A 20076-nucleotide genomic window follows, 5' to 3' on the forward strand; every position below is an offset into this window, starting at 1 on the left:
ATAGAGACCCCCATAACCATACCTTTTCTTAAAGGCCATTGTAAGAGGAATCGATTTATGCAATAAAAAAGATATGTCATGTACAATGCAAGAAAGAACTTGACACAAATCAAAATCGACTGTTTTTGCAACTTTTTTTTTCGGCCGTTTCTTAGTGGAATGTAACCTTTTCTAGTGCAATGGTTTACTATAGTCTTCAAGTGTATCATATTTCAGGGATTCAGTAGTGAACACCTATTCATGCCCTACCATTATCTCCGCAAGATAACACCTGAATAATGGTAAAAAAGTGTAAAACATGCCTTCCTGTCAACTATGATATTTTTTTTAGAGAGTACAGCCCTACATGAAGCGTTCATTTAGTGTATTGTAACCTATAAGACAACGTTTACTGTTAACATCGCGAAAAATAAGCACTTCTCGATACTTATAAACCTATTTTCTATGTGCATGCCAATTTTCAGACCGATCTTTCACGTAGAAATGCTTGAAAATGCATTTTATTATAACGCCTGATAAGCCATGTGGCTTTCGCGTTCGGAGCTTTGATTTATAACGGGCGGTTCAGGCGTAAAACGATTACCCTAAATAATTACAATCGGTCAAAATACTGGAATATTGTTACAAGCTTTGTAGAAAAAGAAGTAAACAACTATTGAAAACGTGTTCATGAGCTCTTTCAGCACAAATTGTTGCGATTTGAGATGCTCAAGACGAGTTTTTGTACATTTTTTTTCTTATTTTCCTCTGAAAACGTATTTTTTTCTTAAAAACTCACGATGCTCCTTAAATTCGTGAAACAAACGCATTTATTCCGTGAAATTTGCCAAAACGCATCATATCTCACTAAAAAAATGATGATTTTCTGTAAATACAGCTTCTTTGTGACTAGGCCTGGTTTTGCGTTTAGGTCATAATACACCAAATAGTTTCCATATATAATTCAATGTAAAAGCGACAACTTTGAGCGAAAATAAATGCAACATTTTGCACATAGAGACCCCCATAACCATACCTTTTCTAAAGGCCATTGTAAGAGGAATCGATTTATGCAATAAAAAAGATATGTCATGTACAATGCAAGAAAGAACTTGACACAAATCAAAATCGACTGTTTTTGCAACTTTTTTTTTCGGCCGTTTCTTAGTGGAATGTAACCTTTCTAGTGCAATGGTTTACTATAGTCTTCAAGTGTATCATATTTCAGGGATTCAGTAGTGAACACCTATTCATGCCCTACCATTATCTCCGCAAGATAACACCTGAATAATGGTAAAAAGTGTAAAACATGCCTTCCTGTCAACTATGATATTTTTTTAGAGAGTACAGCCCTACATGAAGCGTTCATTTAGTGTATTGTAACCTATAAGACAACGTTTACTGTTAACATCGCGAAAAATAAGCACTTCTCGATACTTATAAACCTATTTTCTATGTGCATGCCAATTTTCAGACCGATCTTTCACGTAGAAATGCTTGAAAATGCATTTTATTATAACGCCTGATAAGCCATGTGGCTTTCGCGTTCGGAGCTTTGATTTATAACGGGCGTTCAGGCGTAAAACGATTACCCTAAATAATTACAATCGGTCAAAATACTGGAATATTGTTACAAGCTTTGTAGAAAAAGAAGTAAACAACTATTAAAACGTGTTCATGAGCTCTTTCAGCACAAATTGTTGCGATTTGAGATGCTCAAGACGAGTTTTTGTACATTTTTTTTCTTATTTTCCTCTGAAAACGTATTTTTTTCTTAAAAACTCACGATGCTCCTTAAATTCGTGAAACAAACGCATTTATTCCGTGAAATTTGCCAAAACGCATCATATCTCACTAAAAAATGATGATTTTCTGTAAATACAGCTTCTTTGTGACTAGGCCTGGTTTTGCGTTTAGGTCATAATACACCAAATAGTTTCCATATATAATTCAATGTAAAAGCGACAACTTTGAGCGAAAATAAATGCAACATTTTGCACATAGAGACCCCCATAACCATACCTTTTCTTAAAGGCCATTGTAAGAGGAATCGATTTATGCAATAAAAAAGATATGTCATGTACAATGCAAGAAAGAACTTGACACAAATCAAAATCGACTGTTTTTGCAACTTTTTTTTTCGGCCGTTTCTTAGTGGAATGTAACCTTTTCTAGTGCAATGGTTTACTATAGTCTTCAAGTGTATCATATTTCAGGGATTCAGTAGTGAACACCTATTCATGCCCTACCATTATCTCCGCAAGATAACACCTGAATAATGGTAAAAAGTGTAAAACATGCCTTCCTGTCAACTATGATATTTTTTTAGAGAGTACAGCCCTACATGAAGCGTTCATTTAGTGTATTGTAACCTATAAGACAACGTTTACTGTTAACATCGCGAAAAATAAGCACTTCTCGATACTTATAAACCTATTTTCTATGTGCATGCCAATTTTCAGACCGATCTTTCACGTAGAAATGCTTGAAAATGCATTTTATTATAACGCCTGATAAGCCATGTGGCTTTCGCGTTCGGAGCTTTGATTTATAACGGGCGTTCAGGCGTAAAACGATTACCCTAAATAATTACAATCGGTCAAAATACTGGAATATTGTTACAAGCTTTGTAGAAAAAGAAGTAAACAACTATTAAAACGTGTTCATGAGCTCTTTCAGCACAAATTGTTGCGATTTGAGATGCTCAAGACGAGTTTTTGTACATTTTTTTTCTTATTTTCCTCTGAAAACGTATTTTTTTCTTAAAAACTCACGATGCTCCTTAAATTCGTGAAACAAACGCATTTATTCCGTGAAATTTGCCAAAACGCATCATATCTCACTAAAAAAATGATGATTTTCTGTAAATACAGCTTCTTTGTGACTAGGCCTGGTTTTGCGTTTAGGTCATAATACACCAAATAGTTTCCATATATAATTCAATGTAAAAGCGACAACTTTGAGCGAAAATAAATGCAACATTTTGCACATAGAGACCCCCATAACCATACCTTTTCTTAAAGGCCATTGTAAGAGGAATCGATTTATGCAATAAAAAAGATATGTCATGTACAATGCAAGAAAGAACTTGACACAAATCAAAATCGACTGTTTTTGCAACTTTTTTTTTCGGCCGTTTCTTAGTGGAATGTAACCTTTTCTAGTGCAATGGTTTACTATAGTCTTCAAGTGTATCATATTTCAGGGATTCAGTAGTGAACACCTATTCATGCCCTACCATTATCTCCGCAAGATAACACCTGAATAATGGTAAAAAGTGTAAAACATGCCTTCCTGTCAACTATGATATTTTTTTAGAGAGTACAGCCCTACATGAAGCGTTCATTTAGTGTATTGTAACCTATAAGACAACGTTTACTGTTAACATCGCGAAAAATAAGCACTTCTCGATACTTATAAACCTATTTTCTATGTGCATGCCAATTTTCAGACCGATCTTTCACGTAGAAATGCTTGAAAATGCATTTTATTATAACGCCTGATAAGCCATGTGGCTTTCGCGTTCGGAGCTTTGATTTATAACGGGCGTTCAGGCGTAAAACGATTACCCTAAATAATTACAATCGGTCAAAATACTGGAATATTGTTACAAGCTTTGTAGAAAAAGAAGTAAACAACTATTAAAACGTGTTCATGAGCTCTTTCAGCACAAATTGTTGCGATTTGAGATGCTCAAGACGAGTTTTTGTACATTTTTTTTCTTATTTTCCTCTGAAAACGTATTTTTTTCTTAAAAACTCACGATGCTCCTTAAATTCGTGAAACAAACGCATTTATTCCGTGAAATTTGCCAAAACGCATCATATCTCACTAAAAAAATGATGATTTTCTGTAAATACAGCTTCTTTGTGACTAGGCCTGGTTTTGCGTTTAGGTCATAATACACCAAATAGTTTCCATATATAATTCAATGTAAAAGCGACAACTTTGAGCGAAAATAAATGCAACATTTTGCACATAGAGACCCCCATAACCATACCTTTTCTTAAAGGCCATTGTAAGAGGAATCGATTTATGCAATAAAAAAGATATGTCATGTACAATGCAAGAAAGAACTTGACACAAATCAAAATCGACTGTTTTTGCAACTTTTTTTTTCGGCCGTTTCTTAGTGGAATGTAACCTTTTCTAGTGCAATGGTTTACTATAGTCTTCAAGTGTATCATATTTCAGGGATTCAGTAGTGAACACCTATTCATGCCCTACCATTATCTCCGCAAGATAACACCTGAATAATGGTAAAAAGTGTAAAACATGCCTTCCTGTCAACTATGATATTTTTTTAGAGAGTACAGCCCTACATGAAGCGTTCATTTAGTGTATTGTAACCTATAAGACAACGTTTACTGTTAACATCGCGAAAAATAAGCACTTCTCGATACTTATAAACCTATTTTCTATGTGCATGCCAATTTTCAGACCGATCTTTCACGTAGAAATGCTTGAAAATGCATTTTATTATAACGCCTGATAAGCCATGTGGCTTTCGCGTTCGGAGCTTTGATTTATAACGGGCGTTCAGGCGTAAAACGATTACCCTAAATAATTACAATCGGTCAAAATACTGGAATATTGTTACAAGCTTTGTAGAAAAAGAAGTAAACAACTATTAAAACGTGTTCATGAGCTCTTTCAGCACAAATTGTTGCGATTTGAGATGCTCAAGACGAGTTTTTGTACATTTTTTTTCTTATTTTCCTCTGAAAACGTATTTTTTTCTTAAAAACTCACGATGCTCCTTAAATTCGTGAAACAAACGCATTTATTCCGTGAAATTTGCCAAAACGCATCATATCTCACTAAAAAAATGATGATTTTCTGTAAATACAGCTTCTTTGTGACTAGGCCTGGTTTTGCGTTTAGGTCATAATACACCAAATAGTTTCCATATATAATTCAATGTAAAAGCGACAACTTTGAGCGAAAATAAATGCAACATTTTGCACATAGAGACCCCCATAACCATACCTTTTCTTAAAGGCCATTGTAAGAGGAATCGATTTATGCAATAAAAAGATATGTCATGTACAATGCAAGAAAGAACTTGACACAAATCAAAATCGACTGTTTTTGCAACTTTTTTTTTCGGCCGTTTCTTAGTGGAATGTAACCTTTTCTAGTGCAATGGTTTACTATAGTCTTCAAGTGTATCATATTTCAGGGATTCAGTAGTGAACACCTATTCATGCCCTACCATTATCTCCGCAAGATAACACCTGAATAATGGTAAAAAGTGTAAAACATGCCTTCCTGTCAACTATGATATTTTTTTAGAGAGTACAGCCCTACATGAAGCGTTCATTTAGTGTATTGTAACCTATAAGACAACGTTTACTGTTAACATCGCGAAAAATAAGCACTTCTCGATACTTATAAACCTATTTTCTATGTGCATGCCAATTTTCAGACCGATCTTTCACGTAGAAATGCTTGAAAATGCATTTTATTATAACGCCTGATAAGCCATGTGGCTTTCGCGTTCGGAGCTTTGATTTATAACGGGCGTTCAGGCGTAAAACGATTACCCTAAATAATTACAATCGGTCAAAATACTGGAATATTGTTACAAGCTTTGTAGAAAAAGAAGTAAACAACTATTAAAACGTGTTCATGAGCTCTTTCAGCACAAATTGTTGCGATTTGAGATGCTCAAGACGAGTTTTTGTACATTTTTTTTCTTATTTTCCTCTGAAAACGTATTTTTTTCTTAAAAACTCACGATGCTCCTTAAATTCGTGAAACAAACGCATTTATTCCGTGAAATTTGCCAAAACGCATCATATCTCACTAAAAAAATGATGATTTTCTGTAAATACAGCTTCTTTGTGACTAGGCCTGGTTTTGCGTTTAGGTCATAATACACCAAATAGTTTCCATATATAATTCAATGTAAAAGCGACAACTTTGAGCGAAAATAAATGCAACATTTTGCACATAGAGACCCCCATAACCATACCTTTTCTTAAAGGCCATTGTAAGAGGAATCGATTTATGCAATAAAAAAGATATGTCATGTACAATGCAAGAAAGAACTTGACACAAATCAAAATCGACTGTTTTTGCAACTTTTTTTTTCGGCCGTTTCTTAGTGGAATGTAACCTTTTCTAGTGCAATGGTTTACTATAGTCTTCAAGTGTATCATATTTCAGGGATTCAGTAGTGAACACCTATTCATGCCCTACCATTATCTCCGCAAGATAACACCTGAATAATGGTAAAAAGTGTAAAACATGCCTTCCTGTCAACTATGATATTTTTTTAGAGAGTACAGCCCTACATGAAGCGTTCATTTAGTGTATTGTAACCTGGAGTGGTTCGATTGCGCTTCAGCTTTACGTCAAGTCTTATCTGGCCGCAAATTATACCTTTCTGAAAGGCGCTTATACAGTCAATCGTCTGATAATGCTGACGTACCGGCGTTCGCGGAAGAAACGTGTCTGTGTTATTTTAATTATAGAATACAAATAATTATGGGATAATAAAGTGATCAGCCTAAATTAACTAAACATCATGCCAATGATCCGGAAGCTTCTATTAAAACTGTGTACAAGGGGAAAAGCCGGCGAACAGTAGGCCTACATGTCACCGAGAAGTGGGGCAGTAGGCAAAAGCTTGGAACGCAATCACAAGAACTTGCAGAAGTTCAGATTGAGAATGAGAAACCAGAAACAAATTTAATTGCTAACTGTACTACAAATAGCAGTTCAGTATCAGACGTAGATACTTCGGTTACATTTGGTAAGTAAACAACAACCTAATTGGTGCATTGATTGAGATTAATTCCAGCCTCCGTCCGGCTCTAGTCACATGTCAGCTGTCCTTGGTTTATGGGTGTGTGTGATCATATATATCTATTCACAAAGTAATGTTTCCAAAACCAATGATACAGTATTAAGGAAAGTTTAAAAATCTGAAGTTAATTATTATTCCAGACTGATATTTGGATCATTTTTTAGCTCAGCGTTTTTCGGAGAAAACCAGAGTTATTGTCATAGCCAGCTCGTCGTCTGCCGTCCGCGTCGTGCTAAAACCTTAACATTTGCTCTAAAATCAAAGTGATTCCACCTACAACTTTGAAACTTCATATGTAGATGCACCTTGATGAGATCTACGTGCCACACCCATTTTGGGGGTCACTAGGTCAAAGGTCAAGGTCACTGTAACCTTTTTAAAAAAAAAAATAATCTGACAAGCCTTCATTTATTCAAAACTGCACCCGTAGCCGAGTGTGGCACCCGTTATGCATTGCTCTTGTTTTTAATTCCCAGCATTGTCGCACAACTTCTGACATTACCTTATAAGATCACACAGCTAGTATAAATATATCCTCCAATTACCTTCAGTCAAGCGGTTAAGGAAACAAATAAAATAATTTCTGAAATAATTCAAACATTGCCGCAATAAACGATGTACCTCAAACAATTTATTTCATTCCCATTAAATCCATGTAAAAATTGTTTATTTACAGCGTGTTAAACTACGCAAAGTCGATAGTTCCATGCACATCCACAAATAATATACACTACACGCGTTGTCTACCTTGAGTCAAAAGGTTACATTAAAAAAGCTATAGTACTCGATTGCAATAGACATGATGTCAATTAAACTTAGAAAATTCGATTCACTGAACAAATTTAGAGAAACTGAAAGATTAATTTAACTTTTTTATAACTTCTATTTACCATTTAACAAGTTTCTGTTTTATCGGTAGATCTTCTGTTAAGCAACATATACACACAAAAAGCTCCAAGAATTGGAAAAAACAAAAACGTTCGCAATTTGTTCAAATAAAATTTTGGCATATGTGTTACTATTAAAAAATTTGATAAAAATATCAAATCGAGACAGTGTATACCCACTGAACATGTGGATAAGGGATGTCACCTATTTTTGTGATGTACCTGCAAAGATTTTTCCATGCAACATTTTCTGGGAATTGTGAAAAAGTAAAAGAATTTTCTTTAAAATAAAACAAATACATGAAATTATGTGTTTACACAAGCGCAGTGGTCTGCAATTTCTGTGCAAGTTTATTGATGAGTAGCAAAAACATGAACGGAATCGGCATACAATTAGAATATTACAGTTGAAGTAAGATTTGTAAATGTAATTAAACTTTTTTTTCCCTTATTTTAGTTGTGTCTGTAGTTTATATTTTCAAGCGGAGTAATGTTAGTAAAACAAAATACTCGGAACGCATGCATGTGACGTCATCATGAGAGCCGCAATCTTAATGTAAACAAAGTGATATAAATTAGGTCATGCTCAAAATAAGGGAATCGTACGATACATACTCATGATATTAATTAAAGTGGGAAAGTACCCCATACCACGGGTGTGTGGAAATGTATAAAAAAAAAACACACACTACAATTATGTTTCAGAATTTTGCGACTCATTGAAAAAAAAAATTGAAAAGTTCGCAACTCAAAAAAAAAAGTTAGTGGGCCAGGGTCCTCACAAAATCATGGAAAAAAACTTGGAATATCTGAGAATACAATAATTGAGGTCTACTTATTTGTCTATAATCAATAATATTTACTGTCAACTCGAAACTCCTCAAAATATTAAAGAAAGATATGTATGCGTTGCAGATGAAAATATAAGATACGATACTGAAAAGGCCAAACGTCTTGAAGAATGGAAAAGTATATCTCCAGAAATTATGTCTGCTTATGTACAAATGCAGACACCCAATAAGCGACAATGTGCTGATTGTTGTCTCTCCACAGATGAACTGTACAGGTGTTGTGATTGCTGTTCATGGGAGACTACGTGCCTCACATGCTTGCGGTTGAGGCATAAACATCCTCATCTGCATTTGGAAGGTACAATGTTAACAAATACAAGAGAAAGCATTTATCATATCATTGAATTTGAACATAAATCATCTAAGACAGTGTACTTTTTTTTCTTAAAGTGGTATGACTTCATGTATTTAAAAAATCTTTGAATGTGTTAAGAGATATTCAAAGTACCATTTTAGAAAATTATCATTACATGAGCTTCATACAAATACGTGTATTACAAATGTGGTCTTTTTCAATACATGGTTTCAAAACCAACCAGTTCCAACTGCCATCAAACTCAAAAGCTGTTGTTATCTTGAACTTTAAAACTGCCAGGTGTTTTTAAATGCTTATTGAGCATTTGTCTTAAATGCCTTTTTTTACAGAACATGGCTTACCTTTCTTTCATTGATGATGATGAGGCTTGGAAATTGAATGACCATTCCTGTAGCACTACTTACCTGAAAAAACTTGTGGTCGTGGATGATAAAGGTAATTTTGTAATCCTATCATGTCTCACCCTCATCATTGTTCTTATCTTATAATTTCTCATGCTGACAATTGTTCTTATCTTGTCTCATGCTGATAATTGCTTTTATCTTATCATGTCTCTTGGTGATATTGTTATTATCTTATCATGTCTCATGCTGATAATTGTTCAGATATTGTCTCACACTGATCATTGTTCTTATCATGTCTAATGCTGATAATTGTTCATATTTTATATCTCATGCTGCTAATTGTTCTGATCTTGTCTCAAACTGATCATGGTTCTTATCTTATCCTGGTTCATGCTGATAATTGTAATTATGTTATCATGTCTAATGCAGATCATTTTTATTATCTTATCATGTCTCACGCTTATCATTGTTCTTATCTTATCATGTCTCATGCTGATAATTGTTCTGATCTTGTCATGTCTCACACTGATCATTGCATTGTTCTTATCCTATAATGTAACTTGGTACGAAAGATTCGTTGCAGGTTGTTTTGCTGTCCTGTTACTTTGTGTTAAACAGTAGTCAACTTATATTGGAATCTAGCTACATTCTCGCCAATATTAATATATGCACCCTGTATCAAACTGGGTCATTAAAAGCCAAGTAACTAATTATTACAACTGGAAATGCCCAGCATGGTTACAACTAAGTTGCAAGTTAAAGTGAGTTATATGATCCCAATAAATCATGGTTTTGCCAATTTGCAATTACTAAAACACTTTTATAGTTAACAACCATAAGTATTTTTTAAAAACCTTGTAATCTTTTTTAAGGTCGACAGCATTTGAAGACCCTGCAATTTTGCAAGTGTGAAGTTGAAGCTGTACGCTTGATTAGGTTCAACCTGTGGCCATCTTCAACCAAATTTCCAAACGTGGCATTTCACTTTGACTTCATGCGCTGGTTATGTGGTCTTCTTCTTGAAAGCTCGGTGTCATTTAAAAGTTTCTGCTCCGCATTAGACGCGTGGACATCAAAGCACATGAAGACATATATTCATCACCCTGTATGTTTGTACAGGATTTTTGTTTGAATTGCTTTTGAAGTAACACAAAAGTATAATATTTTTATATGTAGTTAATACATAAAATAAAGCTTGTTTACAAAATAATTTATGTATAAATATTTGATTTACTGATTCATGTGCATGATTTGCTATACTAGTATCAGAAAAGCAGGAGGTGGAGCCTTCCATTTTTGTGCCCCTCTCTGTTAAATATGTACCATCCCCCTTCCATTTTTATGCTCTACTTTTTAAAAGTATGTCTCACCATTGTACACAAATAATTACAGAAAGACCCTATGTGTTATAGTGGCTATTAACAATTTTATAGATTAACATACATTATTATTTGATATGAAAATTATCAAATTCAATTTGATTAAGAGCAGACAGCATGGAATTATGCTGAATGGATGGATGATTGAATATAAGTATGTAAGTGGAAACACCATACTGAAGTCGCTAACACAGAACAAAGTTTAACATCTGGAAAAGTTTCACAAAAAAGTTCACACTGCACCGACAATATTCCACATTGGGGGCATATGTCAGATCCTATGACAAGCCTTATTTTTAATTGCAATGTGTAATTGCCTTATGTGTATGCTTTAGTTTACCTTTAAACGTTTATTTTAAGTTCTTACAGCTTGCTTTAACTGTTGGTTTTGTCTCTATATTTTCATGTTTAATAAATTTTGAATAAATGGGATAAATCACGGTTATATTTTTAGGTCAAAGATTTGTGCTTGTAGGAGGAACAGCCGATGAATTTCGACATTTTATCTACCAAATGGAAAACATCCACGATGATGGATCCAAATGTCCAGCTTGTTATGAGGTAATGTTAAAAATAGTGATTGTAACAGAAAATTATCCCACCATTTTACAATTACAGTATTTAAAATAAATATTAATCAATGAATTGATACTTTGCTTTTTAGCTCACCTGATTGCTCAGGTGAGCTTTTGTGACCGTTCTTTGTCCGACGTCTGTCCGTCCCTCCGTCCGTTCACATTTGTTCATAAACACTCTAGAGGCCACATTTATTGTCCGATCTTCATTAAACTTGGTCAGAAGCTTTGTCCCAATGAAATCTCGGTCGAGTTTGAAACTGGGTTGTGCCGGGTCAAAAACTAGGTCACTAGGTCAAAAAAGAAAAAACTTGTAAACACAGTAGAAGTAACATTTCATGCCCAATCTTCATGTAACTTTGTTTGTCTTAATGATATGAGGGTTGAGTTCAAAAGTGGTTCCAGTCCGTTGAAAAACATGACCGCCAGTGGGCGGAGCAGTTTTCCTTATTTGGCTATAGAGAAACCTTGTAAACACTCTAGAAGTCACAATTTTTGCCCAATCATCATGAAAGTTGGTCAAAACATTGGTTTTATTGATATCTCGGACGAGTTAGATAATGGTCCAGATCGGTGAAAAAACATGGCTGCCAGTGGGCAGGACATTTTTCTCTATATGTATATAGTGAAAACATGTGAACACTCTAGAAGTCACATTTTTGGCCCAATTTTCATGAAATTTGGTCAGAACATATGTTTCCTTGATATGAGAGTTGAGTTTGAAAATGGTTCCAGTCAGTTGAATAACATGACTGCCGGGAGGTGGGGGGGGCAGTTTTCTTATATTTATCTATTTAAAAAAGCTTGTGAAAACTATAAGTCACATTTTTTGCCCAATCATCATGAAACTTGTTGAAAAGATTGGTTATCCCTTTCCCGCTTAGAAGCAAAAAGGCAATGTGCAAACAGCATAAAACCAGAAAAGCCTGAGAGTAACTCGCAGCCTGTTCATGTTTTATGCTGTTTGCTGCTCATCAGTATCTATGGTTTAGATATGAAGTCTTAAAATCTTTAATCTAGTAAGAAAGGTCTTCAATGAAATATTATTTTATAAGGAACTACAAATGCGTGAAAATACGTATCTAAGTGGTAAAGGGTTATATATATATATCTCAGACGAGTTCGCAAATGATCCCAATCAGTAAAAAAAACATGGCTGCCAGGGAGGGGGGCAGTTTTCCTTATGTTACTAGAGAGAAACCTTGTGATCGAACACAATAGAAGTCACAATTTTGCCTAATCATTGTGAAACTTATTCAATACATTGGTTTTATTGATTTCTCGCATAACCAACAGAGGCTTGCTAGCTGACTTTGTAAATAATACAATTCCTAAGATAAAGGGTTATATTGTCAGTCTTGTAACATGATGTGAAACAAAGAGGACATAATGAAAAGAAAAACGCTAACTTTTACTTACTGATGGAGACAAAACTCCATGTGCTAGTATTTACCACTGATTTGAATTAATCTTTTAAAGAAAGGATAGATAGCAGTTTACTGTTCCCTCAACGAAGTCGTTAGAAGTGTTGACTGTCAATTTCTCATGAAAGGTGTTTTCTTTTTTGAAAATGGATGCTAGTTTTCTGTGACAATTTAAACTTCTGGGTATTTTCTTATTCAGGATTCTCCCTCCCTGATAAGCTTGCTAGAGCAGAGGATATAGAAAAAAAAAGCAAGGAGGCTCTTCAAGAAATTTTGGAACCTTTTGCAGGTAAGAAAACATGGACAAATGCAGATTTTCTACAAGTGTTTGTGTCATTATATAAAATTACCATCCCATATTTGTTTTGCAGTTTCCAGTGTTTAATTAAATGATGCACATGTCAATACCAGTTGTGAGATGAACACCTTTAATTGCTGGCTTGACAGAATTCGACTAATTGCCATCTCAGAAAATATTGTCCCAATATTAAAAAAAACAAAATGTTTGTGCATAACAATATAGAATTGAAAGACTTTATGTTAAATCAGAAGAAACAAAACTATAAATGTCCCGATAACAAAATGAACCATTTAAATAATGTAGATGAATTTAAAATAATTATTGTTTTTCTCTGTGTAAGTTCACAAATATTTATTAAATTGTTCTGTTGATTAGGAGTAACAACTGAATGTCTACAGGAATGGATAGATTATGAGCGGGTTGTGTGTATCCGCAGCAAATCAACTGGTATGTTATATGATAATTATTTGATTCATAAGTAGCTTAGTGAGTTTTTCATTTTCTCGCAGCATTCAATTGTTTTAACAGAAATTCAATAAGTGTTTACAAGCCACATAATTTGCTTAACATGGTCTTTGTGTTTTAATGATTTGCACTTCACATTTTAATACAGAAAATCACTCCTTGTCACCTGCTGAAGAGTATTGTCTAGTCCTGGAGGAGCTAACAAAATACAGGTACTTTTATTAGGAATAATGCATTTGTTACTACGTTATTTTATACAGATTCTAAGTAATGTTATTAGTTAGCATCCAGTCTCTTTGTGGATAAATAAAAAATAAATGAAGTTGTGATGTGCAAGAATAATGAGTTTTCAATCATAACACTTAACCCTTTTTTTCTCAGAATGTTTTTTGGGGAGATTTTGTTTTGTTTGTTAGCTCGACTATTATATATGAAATATATATAGTGGAGCTATCCTCCTCACCTGGGCGTCGGCGTTAGCGTGAGCGTGCAAATGTTATAGTTTGCTTTCATATTTTGCAAACTTCTTTACCAACATGACCCCAATCTATAAACAAGAGCAGACAACTGTAGCAAGCATTTTGTAAGAATAATGGCCCTTTTTTGTCTTAGTAATTGAATATTTTGTTAAATTGTGTGTTTAGATCCACTTGACTTCTAAAGTATCAAAGCTATTGCTTTCAAACTTCAAATATTTTCTTACTATCATGAGGGTTCTGTACCTGGCAAGGTATTTGACCTTGACCTTTGAATGACCTTGACTCTCAATGTCAAAAGAATAAATTAGTTAAATTGCCATAACTTCTTTATTTATGATCAGATTTTATTAATACTTTTACAAAACAACACTTGTATGAATACCACAATGGATTCCGTCCAAACCATCCCCCACGCACCAACCCTGAATCCCTGCCCCCCCCCACCCCCAACCCCCCCCCAAAAAAATATTTTTTTTCTTCATTTTTTTATTTTTGATCGTCTTATAAATGACCACACCCCACATTATACCCCCTCTCAACCCCCTCCCCTACCCCCACCTGAAAATATACCTGAACTATTAACTTGACCTTATTGAATAATTTGAACAATTTCCCCATGTTGTCTTACGTTATACTGTCAAGCACTTGAATAGTCGAGCGCGCTGTCCTCTGACAGCTCTTGTTAGATACATAGTACATTTACATAATGTTCCTGTAGTGGCCAGTGGTTAAAAATCATATGCTCTATGTATGTTAAATATATAATTATATCGCTAACAATTTTATGAAATCTTAATTTTAGGGGTGTGTTTGCGACGGATGTAAACAAAGATAAGAAAAGGTATATTGCATGTATATATTATGCATGGCCTTTTTTAATTGACCTTTTTCCATTTGATACTTATTTATTTATCTAAACATTCTGTTCTATTTTCTGTCCTCTAAGTAAGGCAAATTAAACTCTATCCACTTATAAAAATAACGATATGTAAATTACCCCCAGACAAGTAGTTTTTAAATGGTCAAAGATTAATGCATGTTATAGATTCTTTGCCTAATGCGTGTATAAAATAATTACTTTAAAAAGTCATTTCACCTTTAAATGCCAATCTTACATACAAGAACATATACATCAATAGGATGTAATTTTATCCAATGCAGGCTAGAGACAAAACTGAAAAAGAAAGGGAAGAAGGCTGGTGTCAAATGGGACTCAACAAATGTTGATTACCTGCGGACACTCAAGACTGCACAAGAGAAACTAAGACTTCAGATACTGGAGACCCTTCAACAGACCACTGCAGAGAGGCTGTTTTTGTTAGATTTAATGAAAAAGTATGCAAGTAAGTATAAAAATCCATTTCTATATGATACAAGTTATTGTCACCTTAATGTAATACAAATATCTTCCTTAGACCTTTCAGTGTGTTTTTCATTACTGAATATACTTCATTATTTTTGTCTAATCAACAAAGTTGGAAACCTGGTTATTTATTGAGATATGAGCCATTTGGGCAAGAAGGGAAACAAGCAGGTGGGTTCCAGACAATCACTTTTGTTTGCATGAGCCAATCGTGATGAAACTTGTATTGCACATTAAGTTTGGGATTACATTTGGGACCAGTTAAGCAATGTTAGCTGTTACATTACATAGAATGTTCCTCTAAATAATTTGAGTGTTCATGTGGGTATTTTGTACAGTTAAGTGTGCTGGTAGTTTATATGCAGACTTAGCTTGAGATCTAGGTCTCTGTTACTAAAAACAGTAAAAGTATTTCCTAATTAAATTGTCACATCATTCATTACCTTTCTTTTAGGAGTCATTTGAAAGTTAACTAAAACTTAAAAAATAATGTTGCTTTTAGGAGGACAAGCTGTAGCCATAAGATTGGGCAAGCAACAAAAAGATAAGAGAACAGCTGTCGTTGTACAATGCGGTTGGCGGGGAAGTCGTTAAAATGCCGACACATTTGTCATTTGAAGATGTAAAGTCGTGCGACAGCAAGCTGTGGGACATTTTGAAGTCATCAGATGTAGGTGCTTGGAGGACCAGTGTGCCTGTGTCTGTAAAACAGCAAGCTGTTCGCCTGTTTTGCATGACACAGAGAGCTGCAGAAGAAAAGGAACTTTTGATTTCAGAAATGAAGTCAACATTACATTTCTTTTCCAATGAACATTCAGGTCTTTTAAACAAGGTCCTGGATAATGTTAAAGGAGACATGCCAGTCATCATCAAAGAAGGGCTTTATGTGGAAATGAAATTTAATTCATTACTGAAGGCATTCCAGTCATATCTCCCAGACTTAACACTGACTTTGCTTTCTGATTTTGCACAAAAGGTTGGTCTAACCAGCGTTCAAGAGGCTCGTATTTCTGAAATAAATTATGGAAACTTACCAGAATACGAGTTAGAACCCTCTGAACCAACTGATGTAATACTCAGTGATGAGGATTTTACAGACAGTGATAGTGACAATGACTCTGATGGTGACAATTAAATGTTTAAAAGACATCATTGACTCAAAAGCAATATTGTCTTAATTGTCTCAATTGAATTGTTCGCAATAAGTGTTCTAAGATAAGACAAACAACTGTGCTATGGCTTTTTAAATGCTCTTGTTTGTAGCTCAACTGGTAGCTCAACTGAGCACAATGTGAGCTTTTGTGATTGCCTTTTGTCCGTCGTTGGTTGTATAACACAAAAGCTCACATTGTGCTCAGTTGAGCAAAATCAGAAAGCAAAGTCAGGGTTTACTCTGGGAGATCTGGGAGATATGACTGGAATGCCTTCAGTAGTGAATTACTTGAATCACTTTCCAGCCATATCAGTAAAAAGGTGATTGGCATTTATTTCGTATTTAAATTCGCTTTATATATCGACTTTTCTCCCCGCAAATTTTGTTAGTGGAGCCCAAATTAGGTCATCCCGCTAGGAAATTTCGCAGCGAGTAAAGTCGAGATATATATAGAGCGAATATAACTATGAAATAAACGCCAGTATCTTTCTTGCTAATATGGCTGGAAAGTGAGCGGAATTTAAAAACTTATGCTTTGTAAGCACACTTATCGGCCACATTTATTGTCTGATCTTTTTCATCTTGTTAACTCAATATTTATTGTCCACTACCGGTGAAACAGGGGGGGGGACTTATTGTTTGCGCTCCGTGTGTCAGTCTGTCTGCGTGTGTCAGTCTGTCTGTCAGTCCGTCACACTTTTCTGGATCCTGCGATAACTTCAAAGTTCTTCATATTTTTTTATGAAACTTGAAACGTGGACAGATGGCTTATATGGAGATTATGCACGTCAATTCATTTTGTTCCTATGTCAAAAATTGTGGTTGCTATGGCAACAAATGTAAAAAAAAAATAAAAAAAAATTACTGACTGGTGGAGTTTTACCGGTAGGGGACCATATTGCTTGGCAATCTCTTGTTCCATATATACTGAAGTTGTTATCCCCCGCCATAGGCAGAGGGATATTGTTTTGGCATTTTCCGTCCGTCCGTCCGGAGCCATATCTTGGAAGTGCTTTGGCGGATTTCATTGAAACTTGGTATGTGTATAAATATGGATAAGAGGATGATGCACGCCAAATGGCATTGTACACAATCTGTTAATAACGGAGTTATGGCCCTTTGTATCTTGAAAAAATGCTTTTTTGTGTGTCCGGAGCCATATTTTGGAAGTGCTTTGGCCGATATCATTGAAACTTGGTATGAGTATATATATATATATTATATATATATGGATAAGAGGATGATGCATGTCAAATGGCATTGTACACCATCTGTTAATAAAGGAGTTATTGCCCTTTTTATCTTGGAAAAAAATGCTTTTTTGATTGTCAAATATAACACTTGTGTCCAGAAGCATATTGGCTGGGGGATATCTATTCAACGAATTTGCTCGTTATAAACTCACATTTCAATGACAATTTATGATATCTGTTTTCCAGCTGTTTACTGTATCATATGTAAATCATGATTGTGTTGGTATGCTTGTTTCTTTTTGTTTTTAAATGCCCCATGCTACAAAACAAATTGAATTGTTCATGCTTATATACTTTTGCCTCAAGTATTCTCATAAGGTCATTTGAAATGATGAAACAGTTGCTATTTTACGAGAACAATGATCAGAATAGATCATCTATAATTTTGTTGTGTAAAGAGGATCGATAATTGGTTAATTCTAACTTGTACTAATACTCATACCAATATTAAAACATACATTATTCCAAAGGATAAACCATTCTAGAATTTACAGAGAAAACTATTCCTTATAGATTCATCTATAATTTCTTTGCATATAGGTGGTCGTATACAGAAATAATTAAACTAACAATCATGTTCAGGTTGCTATTATCATAAATATATATATAAACTGACAATCATGTTCAGATTACTATTATCACAAATACATGCATATATATAACAATTTTAAAAGCAATTGATATATATGTCTCAAAAGCTATGTCCTTTTTACGTCCCAGTCTATACTTGGGGACATATTATATTTGCCCTGTCTGTTTGTTGGTTTGTTTGCGTCAAACTTTAACATTGGCCACAACTTTTGCAATATTGAAGATAGCAACTTGATATTTGGCATGCATGTGTATCTCATGGAGCTGCACATTTTGAGTGGTGATAGGTCAAGGTCATCCTTCAAGGTCAAAGGTCAAATATATGGGTGGGACCTAGTGTTTCACAAACATATCTTGTTTAGTATAGACTTCAACATATCTTGGACAATACAATTTAAGAGCAATTAAGAGGTTGATGGTTCCACCCCTTTGCTTTTCTGTTGCTGAAATGGTGTTAGTACATACACCAATCAATTGTTGTTACACCGATTTACCCTGTTAATTTTTTTTGTGTGTGTGGTGTCGCTTTGCTTCAGCTTGTTTTTGTGATACTGTAGATGTTGTTGAGTACTGAAAGGTAATTAGTAAGGTATGTAAAACTTAGCTTAACACTTATGGACAATGTTTTTGCATAGTTTAAATTGTATGTATGTTGAGTCATGTTATTAATTGCTTGCAATAATTTTATATTGTGAATCAATGTATGAAAAATAAACCTGAATGAAATGAAAATCATTTAAATAAAAGTTGTGTTCTTTTTGATATAGTTATGCACGGACCTATACAAACAGTCCCTGAGTTATGTCACAGGTTAGGGATAGAGTGCAACCAATATATAGGACACCTTATACACTTATAACTTAGTAACGGTACTCAAAAGCGATTTTGTGCTGAGCATGCAATATATACATGGAATATTTCACGAAGGTATAATGGTGTACTTTGAGTGAGTTGATATGCAAAACACGACTGTGCAGGTTTGATCCTTAATTCAACTGAGCGTAAACAACAAAACAAATATATGACGTATATATTGCGTATCACTCTAGTTCTGCACGAGAAAGTCATGTAAGAGGAATACCGTGCTACCAGATGTTCATGTCCGTTATTGCGTATCACTCTAGTTCTGCACGTGTAGTCATTTAGCGGTGATTCCCTTCTAACAGATATTCATGTCCGTTATTGCGTTTCACTCTAGTTCTGCACGGGAAAGTCATGTAGCGATGATACCCTACTAGAAGATGTTCATGTCCATTATTGCGTATCACTCTAGTTCTGCACGGGAAAGTCATGTAGCGCGGATACCCTACTACCAGATGTTTATGTCCGTTATTGCGTATCATTCTAGTCAGGCCGGGTTTCCGTGTCCGTGCTCGGCGTTCGCGTTTCGTGTCCGCGTTCCGTATACGGACACGGAGTATCTAGTCCATGCATCCGCTTATTATTTTAGCCTTTCCGTGTAAAACCCAATTCCAAACGAGGTGGTACTTGGATTAAGATGTCGTTATTAGAAGAGCACACATTTTTTGTGATGACCGCAGTACAGCATGTTAGTAAACGGATTGCAGACATTGGTACTGGATAGATGTACGTGCCATCATAAGAAACCGTCGAACAAATTTATTAATTCAGATTCTAAAATTCTAAAAACCTTATAATTATATTGATAAACATTACTGATTTATTCGTATTAGACAGACTTCAAAACTTATATGTGAAACTTATATATATAGGCAAAAAAAGAACATAAATAGCGACTTATTTTAGCGTTATATCTTGTTTGGAATATAAACTGTGTCTGTTGAAAAGCGATTAAAGAGTGTACAATATGCAGACGATATATATTCGCAAATTACTATTCTCACTTACCTGAAACGCCATCAATTTACATTTCGTTGGCTA

The 20076-nt window shown here is 34.7% G+C and overlaps 1 protein-coding gene and 2 long non-coding RNA genes across 22 annotated transcripts in view; 2 read left to right on the forward strand and 1 right to left on the reverse strand.

Annotated features, from left to right (window-relative positions):
* Positions 1–20076, reverse strand: part of LOC127868937 (esterase LipI-like) — a 187757-nt gene that overhangs the window by 127992 nt on the left and 39689 nt on the right. The gene's annotated exons all lie outside the window — the stretch shown is intronic.
* LOC127868943 (uncharacterized) lies at positions 6367–10293 on the forward strand. Of its 2 annotated transcripts, none has more exons than XR_008044329.1 (4): positions 6367–6739; positions 8596–8829; positions 9177–9282; positions 10064–10293. It is a non-coding gene; the product is annotated as an uncharacterized LOC127868943 (long non-coding RNA). The 2 variants fall into 2 exon arrangements; XR_008044328.1 differs by having other exon boundaries at positions 6369–6739; positions 8734–8829.
* On the forward strand, positions 11036–18920 carry LOC127868941 (uncharacterized). The gene is made up of 7 exons (XR_008044326.1): positions 11036–11131; positions 12769–12858; positions 13246–13317; positions 13484–13547; positions 14617–14655; positions 14976–15157; positions 15680–18920. It is a non-coding gene; the product is annotated as an uncharacterized LOC127868941 (long non-coding RNA).

The sequence above is a fragment of the Dreissena polymorpha genome, chromosome 2 (genome assembly GCF_020536995.1).
Source record: "Dreissena polymorpha isolate Duluth1 chromosome 2, UMN_Dpol_1.0, whole genome shotgun sequence".
NCBI classification, from domain to species: domain Eukaryota; kingdom Metazoa; phylum Mollusca; class Bivalvia; order Myida; family Dreissenidae; genus Dreissena; species Dreissena polymorpha.